The following is a 14,715-nucleotide window of genomic DNA, read 5'->3' on the forward strand; positions in this document are numbered from 1 at the left end:
CCCCTGTATTTAGGACAGAGTCTACAGGGTCTCACTATATAGATTGGTCTCGTAGTGATTCTCCTGTTTTCAGCCTCCCAAGTGCTGGGATTACAGGCATTCACTACCACGCCCAGTCTCCATCACTGTCTCAATGTGCATGGCATGCTGGGGATCGAACCCTGGCCCTGGCCACTCCGCTCTGCCTAAGCAGGAGCTTTAGTCTGCTGAGCTGTTAGGCCAGCCCAATAAGTATATATTTAAGTTGGTTAATTTGTGGTACTGAGGATTGAACTCAGGGCTTTCACAAAGAGTCATCCCCAGTCAATTTTTTTTATTATTAAAAAAAAAAAAAAACCTGAGCTGTGGTCCTGATAAGTTGCCCCAGTCTGTGCTTGAACTTTTAATTTTCCATCCTTAGCCTTCCAGAGTGCTGCGATTATAGGTTGGCATCACCAGCTCCAGTTAACATCTAAAAAAATTATCAGTGTTCTATGGTGCTTCTGCCTGCCTGCCTCCCTCCCTTCCTTCCAGAGTAGAAAATTTATTGAAGAAAAGGAATGGGCAATAGGAATAGCTCCTAAGAGACAGGAGTCCTCAATGGGTTGCCCCACTTTATATTTCTATAATCAAATATGAAAGCTCCTGGTGATTCATATTTTTGTCATCACTTGGCAGTATCATCTTTAATTTTAATCACTTTTACAGAGGTGTAGTAGTTTCTTTTTCTTTTTTCTCTCTTTTTTTTTTTTGTCTTTTTGAGACAGGATCTTATGTTCAGGCTGGCCTCACGCTCACTTTGTAGCACAGGCTGATCTTGAATTCAGTTACAATCTGTGTGACTCAGCCTCCTTATTGCTGGGATTACAGGCAAGTGCCACCACAGCTAGCAAGAGTACTGTAGTAGTTTCTTGCGTAATTTAATTTACTTTTATTTTTAAAAAAATATTTTATTTTTTGGTGCAGGGTCTCACTCTGCAGAATAGACTTTTAGTGATCCTCCTGTCATCTCAGCTTCCCCAGTGCTGGGATTACAGGTATGCCTGGGTCCTTGTGCTTGCCCAACAGGCACCTAGACTGCCAAGCTATCTTCCTAGCCCTCTTGTATGGGTTAAATTCATGTTTTCCTGATACTTGGTGATGCTGAACATTTTTTTAAAAACATTTTTTCATGTGTTTTTAATTTTTGGGACAGTTTCTCCTTCTCTAGTTCTGGCTGGCCTGAACTCACTATGTAGCCTCGGCTGGCCTTGGTGATTAGCTTGCCTCAGTTTACTGAGTGCAGGGATGATAGGCATGCCACCCTGGTTTTTTCATGTATTTATTGACTATATCTCTTGGAGCAGCTTTCTATTTCCTCATTTGGCACTCAATTCTATTCCTATCCTGGAACCAATGTAATTATGCTCTATTTGTAGATTTCTAGGTCATAGTTGTATAGATTTAAACTCCAAATGCACTGTTTTACGTACCTGTGGTTTTGAATTTCTAGCAGATATTTTTTCCCCTACTTCATGAGGTGAGCAGGGCAGTCTTCCTTATTTCCCTATGGATAGTTTGTTGTCACTTTGTTTTTTAGTCTTGTCTTTTTACTAGGGAATCTCCCTGGGGTCTTATCCTCTACACAGGGATCTCAGTTACCTTTGTTGGCTCAAGGTCTGTATCCCTAGAGTTGGGTGTGATGCTGCATGTGTGTAATCCCAGGGCTGAAGGAGGAGATTGCAAGTTTGAGCTCAGACTGGACAGTTTAGAGATTTACTGAGACTATCTCCAAAAAAAAGGCTGGAGATGCAGTTCCATGGGAAGGCTCTGGATTCATTTCCCAGTATTGCAGGGGATGGGTGAAAATCTGTATCCTGGATTTATAAGGATGTTATTTCTCACACCACAAGGACATCTGTGTGGTCAGCTCACAAATCCACTTTAAAAAATTAAAAAAAAATTTTTTTTAAATTTTAGAGAAGGGTCTATAGGGTGTTCAGGGTCCCATTACTAGATCAGACTGTAGTGATCCGCCTGTTTACAGCCTCCCAAAAGCTGGTATTACAGGCGTGCACACCACATCCAGTCTCAATTGCCTTCTCAGCATGCCCCTGGGGGTGGGGCCAGCACAGCAGGCCCGGGGTACTAATCTACTTTTTGTTTTTGCCTTTTTGAGACAGAGTCTTGTTGTGTAGTTCAGACTGGTCTTGAGTTCACTATGCATCCCACTGGCCTCAAACTGATGGGATCTTCCTGCCTCAGCTTTCCATATGCTTGGATTACAGGTGTTTGCCACTACTGCTAAACATTTCCCTAACTTTATAGTGAATTCAGTTTATCTGTGTGTCAATTTTTTTTTTTTTTTTTTTTTTTTTGCGGAACTGGGGATTGAACTCAGGCCCTTGCGCTTGCCAGGGAAGCGCTTATTCTGCCGAGTCATCTCCCCAGCCCCATGTTGTTATTTTTTTAATGATACTGGAAATTGAACCCAGGGCTGCTACACTGAGCCCTTTATATTTTTATTTTGGGATGAAGTCTCAGTTGTCCAGGCAGGCCTCAAGTGTCTCTTTTTGGCTGATTTGTTTTTTATTTTTATTTTTTTGTGGAGCCAAGGATTGAACTAAAGCACTTGCCAGGGAATCGCTTGCCAGGGAATCTCTCATTCCACTGAGTCATCTCCCCGGCCCCTCAAGCATCTTTTTTTGAGACAGGGTCTCACTATGTAGTTGAGGCTGGTCTCAAAGTCATGGCAGTCCTCCTTTAGCCTCCTAGTGCTGGAGGTACAGGTGTGCTCCCCTACACTGGGCTAGGCTTTGAACTTTTAATCCTCTTTCCTTAACCTCTTGAGTAGCCAGGTTAACAGAAGCATACCACTGCCTCCAGCTAGAAGTCCTTATTTTAATAGTGTGAACTCAAAAGACCGATTTTTTAATTTTTTATTTATTTTTTTTTTTGGCAGCCTCAAGATGCCTTCAGGGCAGGTCTGGATGGCACGAGTTTTGGGGATCGAACCACAGCATCATGGCCTGACTGTTGTGTTTAAGCAGGCACTTAAACCACTGAGCTAATGGGCAGGGCCCCAACTCAGTAAAAAAAATTGCTTTGTATCTTTGTTGAGGACCAAAGAAACAAAAAGGGAACCTTTTATAGTAACTTTGATAAAATAACTGCGTTAAGCAGCTTTCTTATTATCCAGGACTGAAAAACAAAAGGGAGGAAGTTTGGGGCTATCAGAACCTAGAAGTCTGGAGGGATCTGGAGGAGCTGCCCCTGCATTCTCTAGGGAAAAGGTGTTACCTGGTGCTGCTGGTTGCAGTGGGAGTGCACAGGAAGGCCCTGGGGAGCCCCTGCCCGTCTGACACAGGTACCTCTGAGGTCTTCAGCCAGGCTGGTTCTGGGAGTATAGAAAGAAATCGGGCAGAACCAGCTCCTGTCCTTAAGAAGCAGTGTGCTGTAAGGGAAAAGATTGTGGCAGCCTCCTCTTGCCTGCCATTTTTCCCTTAGGGATTGAACCCTGGTCCCTGCACTTGCTAAAGCAGGTGCTTAGTCAGCTGAGCTATCTCGCTGGCCCTCACTCTTTTTTTTTTTGGCAGAACCAGGGACTGAACTCAGGCCTTTGCGCTTGCTAGGCAAGCGTTCATTCTACTGAGCCATCTCCCCGCCCCAACTGTTTTGTTTTTGAGATAGAGTTTCAATATGAAATTACGAGCTGGCTTTGAACTCAGTTGTGTAGCCCAGACTGATTTTGAACTTAGTCCTCCTGCTGTACTGTCCTGAGAGCTGGTATTTCAGGTGTGTGCCATTATACTCGGTTTAAATCTCACCTTCTTAACTTCTGTAATATACTAGAAGTTTTTCCCTATGTTAAGCCACAGTCTATTTTCCTATAACTTCACTCAGCCGTGGCTTTATCTTTCAGTGTGCATGTTCTTCTTTTTTACCTGCATGACAAGTATACATATACTTGAAAATAAATTTTTTTATGTTCTGTCCTAGATAAATATCTGTAGTTTCTCCCCCACATTTGACACAGTATACTTGATTGTGATTCCAGGGGAAGAGTTGGTTTGTGGTTTTTTGTTTTTTTTTGCGGTACCAGGGATTGAACTCAGGACCTTGCACTTGCCAGGCAAGTGCTTATTCTACTGAGCCATCTCCCTGGCCCCTCCAGGGGAAGAGTTTTAACTCTTCCTTCTAGTCATTTGGGGGAAAAGCTATGTGGAAAGGACAGTATCTTGTCTGTTACTGAGGGGAGGAAAGAACCAAAGTGAAGGATTGGTGATGGAGTCAGTAGTTGCCCCAGTAGAGATAAAATGAAGTGGTAGCTGGAGAAAGGAGACAGGTATTTTTACCCAGCATGCCCCTGGGTTGAGGCCCTCATTAGCAGCTGTGTCACCTGCCTTTTCTTTCTTATTTAGAGGCCAATGTCTTTGAAGCCTGTGTCGGAAATGCCAGTGATTCAGCAGCCTGGTAGATTTCTTCTGCCTTATTGCAGTTAAGGACTGGTTTATCTGGTAAGAAATAAAGACTTCATACTTAATTGACCACTTGAGTGCTTTCTTCTGACTTGACAGAGACACATGTTTCACAGGCTGTCAAGTTTTGGGTGCCCTGTGGCAAGGGGGCTGCAGTGTGGCCTCATTATTTGGTCTTCTGTGTGGGCAGCAGCTGCTTTCTGCCCTGTCAAGTGGGCATTTATTTATTTATTTATTTATTTTAAAGTTTATTTATTTATTGTGTGTGTGTGTGCGTGGCCAGCTCAGCCCACCAGGGGGCGGGGCTGGCTGGCATGTGGTGCTGGGGGATTGAACCGCGGTCCCTGAGCCCTAGCCAAACTTGTTCCAAGTAGGTGCTTTAGACCACTGAGCCATCTCACCAGCCCCAAGTGGGCATTTATTGATCCTATTTCTCTGATGGGCTTAGAAGTGGCAGAAAGGGGCTGTGGAGATGGCTCAGTAGAATAAGCGCTTCCCTGGCAAGCGCAAGGGCCTGAGTTCAATCCCCGGTTCCGCAAAAAAAAAAAAAAGAAAGAAAGAAAGAAAGAAAGAAAGAAATGTTACTGTGATGCTCAGAATGAAATATGACATGAATATTTGAATGGCTTTAGTATTCCCTGGTTCTGCCATATGCCTCGCTGGAACATTTGTGTATAACCTGCAGAGGTGACATCTCTTGAATTTGCTACCCCTGGAAAGCTGAAGGCATGGGATAAGACAGAGCTTGATTTACACAGAGAAAAGAGTGAAGACTGGATTGATTAGTTCCCAGTCTACTTTATGTAGTTGTGAGAATAAAGGTGAATAACTGAGGGGAGTGAAAGACTTAGAATGTTAACCAAAGACTTCAGATCTGCTACTTCAGGGAGAAGAAAACTGCAAGGTTTTTGAGCAGGGAGACACACTTGAAACTGAGAGGGATGTGCAGCTTCTGAGGAAAGACCTTTCCTGGTTTAGAGACTTCAATCCTGATAGGGCAGGGCCTCCTCTATGCTGACCAAGTGGGGTGTGGTTTGGCATTCTTACCACAGAAGGCCAGAGTTTCTGCCCCAGTGACTCTTCCTGCTGTCACTGACTCATCCCCCTGACCTGGCTTGTGTGGTGTCCCTTCTGGTTGCTGTGTGATTCAAAGGATACTGGGGCTGCCCGGGATGATGTGCAGCTGAGCTGACCAACAGTCAGTGGGGTGAGAGAATGAACAAACATTCCTGTCCCTTTGTTCCTCCCTCCCTGGGTGGAAGCTAATTTGAATCCAGCCTGTCATTGTATCCTAGCCTGCTGATGCTTCTACAAGGAGGTAAGGCAAGATGGTTCCTGCGCTCTCACTGCTTTTTTGTAGGTCAGCTTTTTCTTGAGCAGGATTTTTACTACCTTTTTTCCTGATGTAGATTCTACATGGTACCCTTGTACCTTTCTTTAGTCACTTGAAGTAAACAGGTTGTTATTATTATTTTTTTCTTTCTTTCTTTCTTATTTTTTAGTGACATGTCTACGGGATATTCAGGGTCTCACTACTAGATCAGACTCATAGTGATCCACCTGTTTACAGCCTCCCAAGAGCTCGAATTACAGGCATGCGCCACCATGCCCAGTCTTAAATAGGTTATTGTAGGAGGTGGGCTGAGAGGTTTCTAATTGTGGGGGAAGTGTCCAGAAGTTTTCACAGGCTTCATTTCTGGAGGAGGTTGACCAGAATGCTTGTGATCAGGCTCACTAATATGAGGTCACAACAGAGAAATGGGGCCTTAGCCCATTTCTCAGCTACCGGGTTTCAGAACCATTCTTTGTGTGCTTTTGTATCCCCAAGTTATCTCCCTCCTCCTTGATCAGGGGAATGAAAGATAGAAGTAAGAAGCTGGAAGAGGTCACTAGATGGAAGTATGCTGAGAGTTGGGGTATCTGGGTTTGTAATCTTGACTCTTGCTAACTAGCAGTATGACAGGAGACAGATTGCCTAACCTCAAAGCAATGGAGTTTTCTTATATGTAAAAATAGACATTTTGGGTTAAATGATGACTTTTCTAGGCCCAAAATTTATTATTATTATAATGTAATGTTTGTATATGTATTGCAGTACTTGGGAATCAAACCCAGGTTCGTGTATATGCTAGGTAAGCACTCTATTACTGAACTAAACTCTTAGGCCTTGAGCTCACTTTGTACCCCAGGCTGGTCTTGAATTTTCAGCGATCCTCCTGCCACAGCCTCCTGAGTGCTGGAATTACAAACTTGCGCCACCATGCCAGGTGCTAATCTCTGAGACCTTTATGTTTATTTTGAGACAGGATTTTAGTTGCTCAAGTTGACCTTGAATTTGCTATCCTTAGTCTTCTGAGTATCTGGGAGTACAGTTGTGGGATTACATTGTATCTGCTTATAATAGTTCATTTTTAATACATGTTTTAGAATATAATATATATGTATTATCCTCTCCATTGTAATGGTGGGACAGTTACAATGTCTATAAGTTTCTTCCTTCCAGGAAGTGTGTTCTCTTTACATTTATTCTTGTATGATCACAATTACCTTATGAGCTAGTCTTCTTTTTGAACCTTTTTTTCCCCTAGTACTGGGGATTTAACTCAGGACCTTGTGCTTGCCAGGCAGGCGCTTATGCTGCTGAGCTATATCCCCAGCCCAGTCTTCTTTTTTGGAGGGTGGAATGCTGGAAATTGAACCCAGAGCTTCATTGGTAAGCATGAGCTGTACCATTGAGCTACCCCTGATCCCAGTCCTAAGCCAAACTTTGAGTAGGAAGTCTGCTTTTGTTTGGTAGATTCAGTTTTTGGAAACAACTAGAAAATACTGAGAGAATCAGACAAGGCATTACCTTTTTGCTGATGAATGAAGTATCACTATAAAACAACAAGATCTAATTTTTCTGTGTCTCACATGGAATAATGCTTACAGTAGCTCCCAAAGAAGTATTTTATTTATTTTTATTTTTTAAATTTTCTTTATGTGTGTGTGTGTGTATGTGTGTGTGTGGCCAGCTCAGCCCACCAGGGGGCGGGGCTGGCTGGCATGTGGTGCTGGGGGATTGAACCGCTGTCCCTGTGCTTTAGCTAAGCTTGTTCTAAGTAGGTGCTTTAGACCACTGAGCCACCCCCCAAATAAGTATTTTATAAATATTTTGAGCAGGGCTGGGGAGATGGCTCAGTAGAATAAGCACTTTCCTGGCAAGCGCAAGGACCTGAGTTCAATCCCCAGTTCCGCAAAAAACAAACAAACAAACAAACAAACAAACAAAAAACCCAACCCAATAAAAAAACAATAAATATTTTGAGCAGTACTGAAATTGTTAAAGTAAGTAAGTAGCTCCCTAAAGAGGCAAATTTGATTACAGTTTTCATTTGGTTGAATCAGTCAGGAAATGTTTGCTAGAAAAGGAGTCACTTTTGTTTATACTCAACTGTGTATTGCTTGCTTTTAGATCAAGGTGACTAGTGGAGAAAATTAACCTTTCTCTCGGTATAGTAGTCCTCATTTGTTGGGGCCTGGAAAGAGAACATGTTGCTGTAGAAAATGGTAGTGGAGGTGCCATTGTATTTCTTTGTCCAGAAGACCCACAAGACTAAGGAGTTTTCCAGCTGGCAGCTGATACTTGCCAGCATGCTGGCATGTCAGGAAGATCCCCAGGTGGTGTGTCTGAAGGAGGTGGTTTGGTAGCTCCAGTCTTTGGCAGGAGAAATGATGTTTTAAATCATTTTATTGACAAATTCCCATCCCATACCAGGGCTTGAACCTAGGATCTTTACACTGAGCTATATATCCCTGGTCTTTAAAAAGAAAAAAAATTTTTTTTAAATGTAATTTTGAGACTGGCCATTGCTATGACCGTTGACCGCCGAGCAGCCTGGCCCAATGTGAGTGGGAGCAGTCGCTGCCTGCAGCACCAGGGCTCCGGAACAGGGAAGGTCCCACTTTCCTCAACAGAGGCTCACACCTCTTGAGGCCACGCTGCCAGGGAGGCTTGCTTGCCCCTTGGCTGAGGGGTGACCTGGGTGCCATGGTCATAGGACTCAACGTCTTAAGTGTAAGGTATTGCAGACTCATATCCTTCTATTCTGCATTTTTTTCTTTTTCTTTTATTTTTTTTCCAAAATTTTATTGATAAATAGCAATGAGACAGTTTCAAATCAAATCGGAAGTACAATTTCAACAAATAACACACTGCATATATTCTTCTTAGTGGTTAATTGCTGTACCTATTCTGCATTTTTACAACAACTTTCCTATGTTTAGATATGCGGGTATTTACTATTTCTGTATTTTCTATATTTAGATATGTGAATATTTACAGTTGACTGCACATTGTTATCAAATTGCCTACCACAGTAAGCACAGTAACATGCTATATGGAAAATAATAATTAATAATAATAATAATAATAATAATAATAATGAGACCAGGTCTTGCTAAATTACAAAGTTTCACAGGCTGTGTTTGCATTTATTTATTGTGTGTGTGTGGCCAGCTCAGCCCACCAGGGGGCAGGGCTGGCTGGCATGTGGTACTGGGGGATTGAACCGTGGTCCGTATGCTTTGCCAAGCTTGTTCCAAGTAGGTGCTTTAGACCACTGAGCCATCTCTCCAGCCCACACAGGCTGTGTTTGAATTTACCATCTTTCTACTCTCATCTCTTAGAGTACTGGAGTTGCTGGTGCGTACCTTGACAATTGGCTTGAATTTTTTTTTTTTTTTTGTCAGCAGTGGTAGGTTTGAGAAAGAGTGGGTGCAGGCTGGTGAATGAGTGGTTAGAACAGAGGGGCTGTTAGTTGTGAATGCATTCAAATTAGAATCTCTTCCTGGAAATACTGTAGTAGTTTTGTTAGTTTTTGTCACGAAGTCAACATGTACATTTGCAATTCTCTTTCTTACTCTAGGCCTTTATTTATTTTTTTTAATCTTTCATTTATTTATTTGGTACAGGGTCTCGCTATGCAACCCAGACACATAGTGATCCTCCTGTCTCAGCCTCCCCACTGCTGGGATTACACACCTGTACCACCATGCCCAGTTTTGGTGGTTGGCAGGGCATGTCTGGGGTTCCAGGGCCAGCATGACATGCAGTACCAGGGATCGAACCTGGGTCCTTGCACTTGCCAGGCAGTCACTTAGACCACTGAAGCTATCTTCTTGGCCCCATTTTCTTCATTTTTATGTTCAAAGAATTTTCTACATCTGAAAATCAGGGTCTGTAATTCTCTGCTACTTGGAAGGTTGGAGCAGGAGGATCAAAAGTTCAAAGCTAAACTGGGAAATATAAATTAGATCCTATCTGAAAATGAAAAGGGCTGGGAGTGTAGCTCAGCAGTAGAAGAATTATCTAGCACATATGAAGCCCTGGATTCAACCCTGGGTATTGAAAAAGTAAAAACAAAAAACAGGTAGGTTTGAGATAGAGAAATATCTGTCTGTGACAAGCTACTTGACTACTGAGGGTGGGAGTTTACTCCCTAAGCTATTGTGGTTACTTGTTACTTCCAGTCACAGTGGAATGATGGGTCAAATATGAAGTAGCTGTTCAAAGAGAAGGGGCGGAGAAAATCCTGTAAAACAATCCCAGGTCTAGCTGGTGCTGAGAGAAGTCATTCCTTAGGAAGACATATTGTTTATAGTGTGTGTGTGTGTGGTGGTGGTGGGGGCACTTTCCTCAAAGTGCACTGTGTGGATGTTGTGAGTTAGAAGATTGAGAGATTCTTTCTTGCTGTTAATTTCTATGAGTGATTGGAGCAGTGGGATTCATTTAAAGAAAAGACCCATGCAACCACAATTTGAAATTAAATGCCCAGGAGCAGGGCAGGTTGGTAGAGAGACAGAGTGGCCTGCAGTTGCATTTTAATACTTAGATCTTACAGATGAGCCTATTAGACAGTAGACTTCATAGTGAGCTCATTAGACACTATATAAGCTGGAAGATTTAGGCTCCAAACTGAGGAAAAGAAACCTATAGAACCCATATCTGTCAATCTCCCTGTTCTCTTTCCCTTAGTGCCCTTTAGTTTTAATTACGATTGTGTAATTGTACACAGTCAGTTTGCCAGTCTCCTTAAAGTGGCAGGCCCATGACATCTGTAGGATTCTCATGCTAGGTGTGTGAATTAAAATGAGAAGGACATCTTGTTTGATTACTGGACTTCACTGGCTACTTCATTGAAAGAATTTACTAGATTAAGGCCAGTTGGCTGCCATGTAGTGAGCTAATAATTTAATACTGTTTTTGCTAGAGTGGTACTGAGTGAGATGGTATCTGTTCCTTAGGAGTTTGGTCAGGTAAGACATACTGTTAGCATGGCTCCAAACAGGAATGAAATTGCTGGTGTAGATAGAGGAACAAGTGAGATGGGGGTATAAAGAGGGAAGAACAGTTGTATTTGATGGTGGGAAGGACCAACAGAGCTTCCAATGGGAGAAGGTGTTTGGGCCAGTTTGAATGAATAAGAGAAGTAGGTTTAGAAAACAGGGAATTTCAAAGCTGGGCTGTGGTACATGCCTATAATCCTAGCACTGGGGAGGCTGAGGCAGGCGGATCACCATAGAAGCCAGCCTGGGCTGCATCTCAAAATTCAAGGCCAGCCTACACTACATGACTAGATCCTGTCTCAAAAAAGACAAGAAAGTGGGATTTTCAGGATGGTCACACCATGGGCAAAGGGCAAAAGCACAAAGCCTAGAAAATGCCTGGCATGTTTGAGGAAAATAAGTCTGAAATAGTATTTTAGGCGAATGAGCTAGAGGTGAAGCTGGGAAAGAAGTTGGGAAGGTGGATGGTGAAGAACTGTAAGCATCAGGCTAAGGATTTGGACTTTATTCTGAATGGAATCAGCCGTTTGAGTGTTTTTGTTGTTGTTGTTGTTGTTGTTGTTTTTTGGCGGAACCAGGGATTGAACTCAGGCCCTTGCGCTTGCCAGGGAAGCACTTATTCCACTGAGCCATCTCCCCAGCCCCAGTTTGAGTGTTTTTGATGTATAGAGTAAGAGAACCTAATCCATGTTATTTCGGTTTTTGGACTGTTTTGAAGTATAAGGTTTTAGGATTTAGCATTGAGAATGTGGTGATTGTGGTTCATTAACAGTAGTTTATTAGTCATCTCTTCTTTGATGCACTCTATAACAGAGCTGCATCCTTTTTTCCTTGAGATAGGATCTCACTAAGTGGCCCAGGCTGGCTTTGAACATGACGTTTCCCCCGCCCAGCCTTCCACCTAGCTAGGATTACAGGAGTGCCACACTGCCCAGTGGGGCTACACACAGTTCTGCTCTTACAGCTTTCTGGGGTTGAGCCAGTGTGGCTCTCACCAGCAAAGGTGAGAGTGTCTGTTTCTGTACAGCCTTATCAACACAAAACAGTGTGAAACTGGTTTTAGCTAAACCGATTGTTAGGGGAAAAGGCATCTCATGCAATTTTCACTTGCCATGTGATTTTTTTTGTGGGGGGTGGTACTGAGGATTGAACTCGGGGTCTTCGCACTGAGTTACATCTCCAGCCTTTTCTCTTTTTGAAACAGGGCCTTGCTCTGCAGTTCAGGCTGGGCTTGAACTTAGTCAGTATGTAGCGAGGCTGGCCTTGAGCTTTTGGCAATCTTCTTGCCTCAGCTTCCTGAGTCCTCAGGATGGGCTGAAACTTATGGTCCTCCTGCTTCAGCCTCCCTTATAGCTGGATTATAGGCATATGCCATTTTACCCAGTTTATATTAGTTTTTAAAATGTGAAAAATGCACCTTTAAGAGAGAAAGTAAAAACCACTCATAATTCTACAACTCAGAAAGAAACATGTTTTACTTTTAAGTATACATACATGTATACATCACAAGTATATAGTTGTGCATGTGTATATATGTGTAAATGTTATGTTTACTTGTCTGCCTATAAACATTCGTACCTCTTCTCTGACTTTGTTTTTGTTTTTATTTTTATTGGTACCAGGAATTGAACTCGGGACCTTGCACTTGCCAGGCAGGCACTTATGCCGCTGAGCTATCTCGCTGGCCCCAACGTTTGTAAATTCTGTTTGCCACTTTCACATGGCTAGGACAAGCTATTCAACACCCACAGCTTAAAGGAGGTGTCTCAGTTACTTTCCTTTTGTTGCTGGGACAAAATGCCCGACACCCAGAGTTAAGGAAAAAAAGATTTATTTAGTTCACAGTTTGTGGAGGTTTCAGTGCATAATAAGCTGGCTGTAAGGCAGAGCTGCACACGGGAGAGGGCAGCAGTTCATGGTGGCAGAAAACAGCAAAGAGCAAAGTGAGGCACAGTGACTGTGGCAGCTAGCAGGCCTTGCTTCCCTCCTTATATTGTCTTCAGGTGGGTGTAACACACTGAGAATCCCAACACTGGATCATGAATCAATCACGGCCTCTAGAAGCCTGCGCAGTGGTTGCAGGAGGCTTGGGGGACAGCTGGACACATGTTGCAGGAGGACAGGCTTATTGGCTTACAGTTTGAGAGGGATTTGGCCCATAGTTGACTGGCTTCAAGGCAGAAACGTCCTGACCACAGGGGTGGTGGTGGAGCATATTGCTTTTTTTTTTTTTTTTTGCGGAACTGGGGATTGAACTCAGACCCTTACGTTTGCCAGGGAAGCGCTTATTCCACTGAGCCATCTCCCCGGCCCAAGGACTGAGCTAGGGCCAGGCCCCCTTGTTTTGCTTTTTGAGACAGAGTTTCACTATGCAGTTCAGGCTGGCCTTGAGTTCACTTTGTAACCCAGACTGGCCTCGAACTCTCAGCGATAACTCCTGACTCAACCTCCTGAGTATTGGGATGCCTGGTGCCAACTCTAAATTTTGGAAAATACTTCAATAATATTTGAGTATTTCCTCATGTTTTAAAAAAACTATTAAATAAGATATTATATGAGATTAACTATGTAAGAAAGTTGGATCTAGAGGAGAGAATCAGCCTGTCTTTCCCACAAGAGTCAGTGATTGCCCTGTCTCCTAACAGTTTAGCTTAATGTGCTGCAAGTGGAAATGTTTAGCTGCTTTCTAGTAAATCTTCTCTATACTACCGGAAGGGGAGAGACTTGTGTTGATAGTATTTAGTGTATTTAGTAGCAGACAGTGAGGCATGCTTTAGATTCAGGCTGTTATTGTGATGTGTGGGTGGAAGCTTGTCAAAGTCATTGAAGGACAATAGGAACCAGATTTGTTTGTTTCCCATTCCTTGAAAGTAAAGAAAAGAAGGTGAAGAATAATAGGAAATGTTTTAGAATTAGTGTCAAAACTTAAAAGTATATCTTTTGATTTCACATGCATGTTTTGAGCCTTTTCCTTTAATATTATGTACCAGACTCACACTATACGTAAATTGATTTGAAAATGATACCCACTCTAACATAGCTATGTTGTCATTATTTAGACCACAATTAATTCCCATTGAGAAGCTTATCTTTAGGAATCAACTGTGAGTTATGCTTGTTATTTAGATCCAGGAAGTAAATATTTTAGGCTTTTCAGGCCATATGGTCACAGCTCCTGACCTCTGCCATTGGAGAATAAAAGCAGCCTTGGACAGTGTGTAAAGGAGTGGGTGTGGATATGTTTTAATAAAACTTGACATAGATTGTGAAGTTCTTACCTGCAGGCCATAGTATGTTGACTTGTGAGTAGTGCTAAGTATACTTGACAGAGTCAGAGGCCTAACTTTGATGGGAAGCTGTTAAAAAGTTTTTGCTGTCTGCTGCATAAGGGCTGTATAGCCTCTCTGAAAAATCTGTTTAAAACAAAAATGGTAGTAGCCTCCTTAAAAAAACGCTATCTCTTGTCTTGGCAAGCTTCCAAACTACTTTGTCCTCTGTTGTCACACTGGAGTCTGAGGGTAATTCTGTGAGCAGGGGAGGCAGGGTTGATGATAGGAAAGGGACAATCAAAAAATATGAAAATGTGTGTCAAAATATTTTTCCCATATCACTCACATAGAAACATACACATTTGTTCATTGCAGCGTTGTTTGAAATGGTAACAGGTTAAAAGTAACCATGTCCATCAGTAGAAAAATATGTGAACACATTATGATCTTTTCTGTTATGCAGCTTTTTAAAAATCTGAGTTAGAATTTTACTTGCTGACACCTGATAAAATGTGGAGATAAACAGGTGGCAGAGCAGTGTGTAAAAGTAGGCCTAGAATTACAAGACATTTACATTTTGTAAAACATGTTTAAAGACATTGTAAGGGGCCAGGGAGATGGCTCAGTGGATTAAGTGCTTCCCTGGCAAGTACAAGGGCGTGAGTTCAATCCCTCGTTCCGGG

General features: G+C 42.6%; 1 protein-coding gene across 8 annotated transcripts in view; it reads left to right on the forward strand.

Moving 5' to 3' along the window:
* Positions 1–14,715, forward strand: part of Numa1 (nuclear mitotic apparatus protein 1) — an 81,758-nt gene that overhangs the window by 8,405 nt on the left and 58,638 nt on the right. For all 8 annotated transcript variants that reach the window (XM_023702037.1, XM_023702043.1, XM_023702047.1 and 5 more), the window contains exon 2: positions 4,380–4,475. The gene's annotated coding sequence lies outside the window, so the exon portion shown is untranslated. The remainder of the gene's footprint in view (positions 1–4,379; positions 4,476–14,715) is intronic.

This window comes from Octodon degus, unplaced genomic scaffold, assembly GCF_000260255.1.
Source record: "Octodon degus isolate 3935 unplaced genomic scaffold, OctDeg1.0 scaffold00146, whole genome shotgun sequence".
Lineage (NCBI taxonomy): Eukaryota > Metazoa > Chordata > Mammalia > Rodentia > Octodontidae > Octodon > Octodon degus.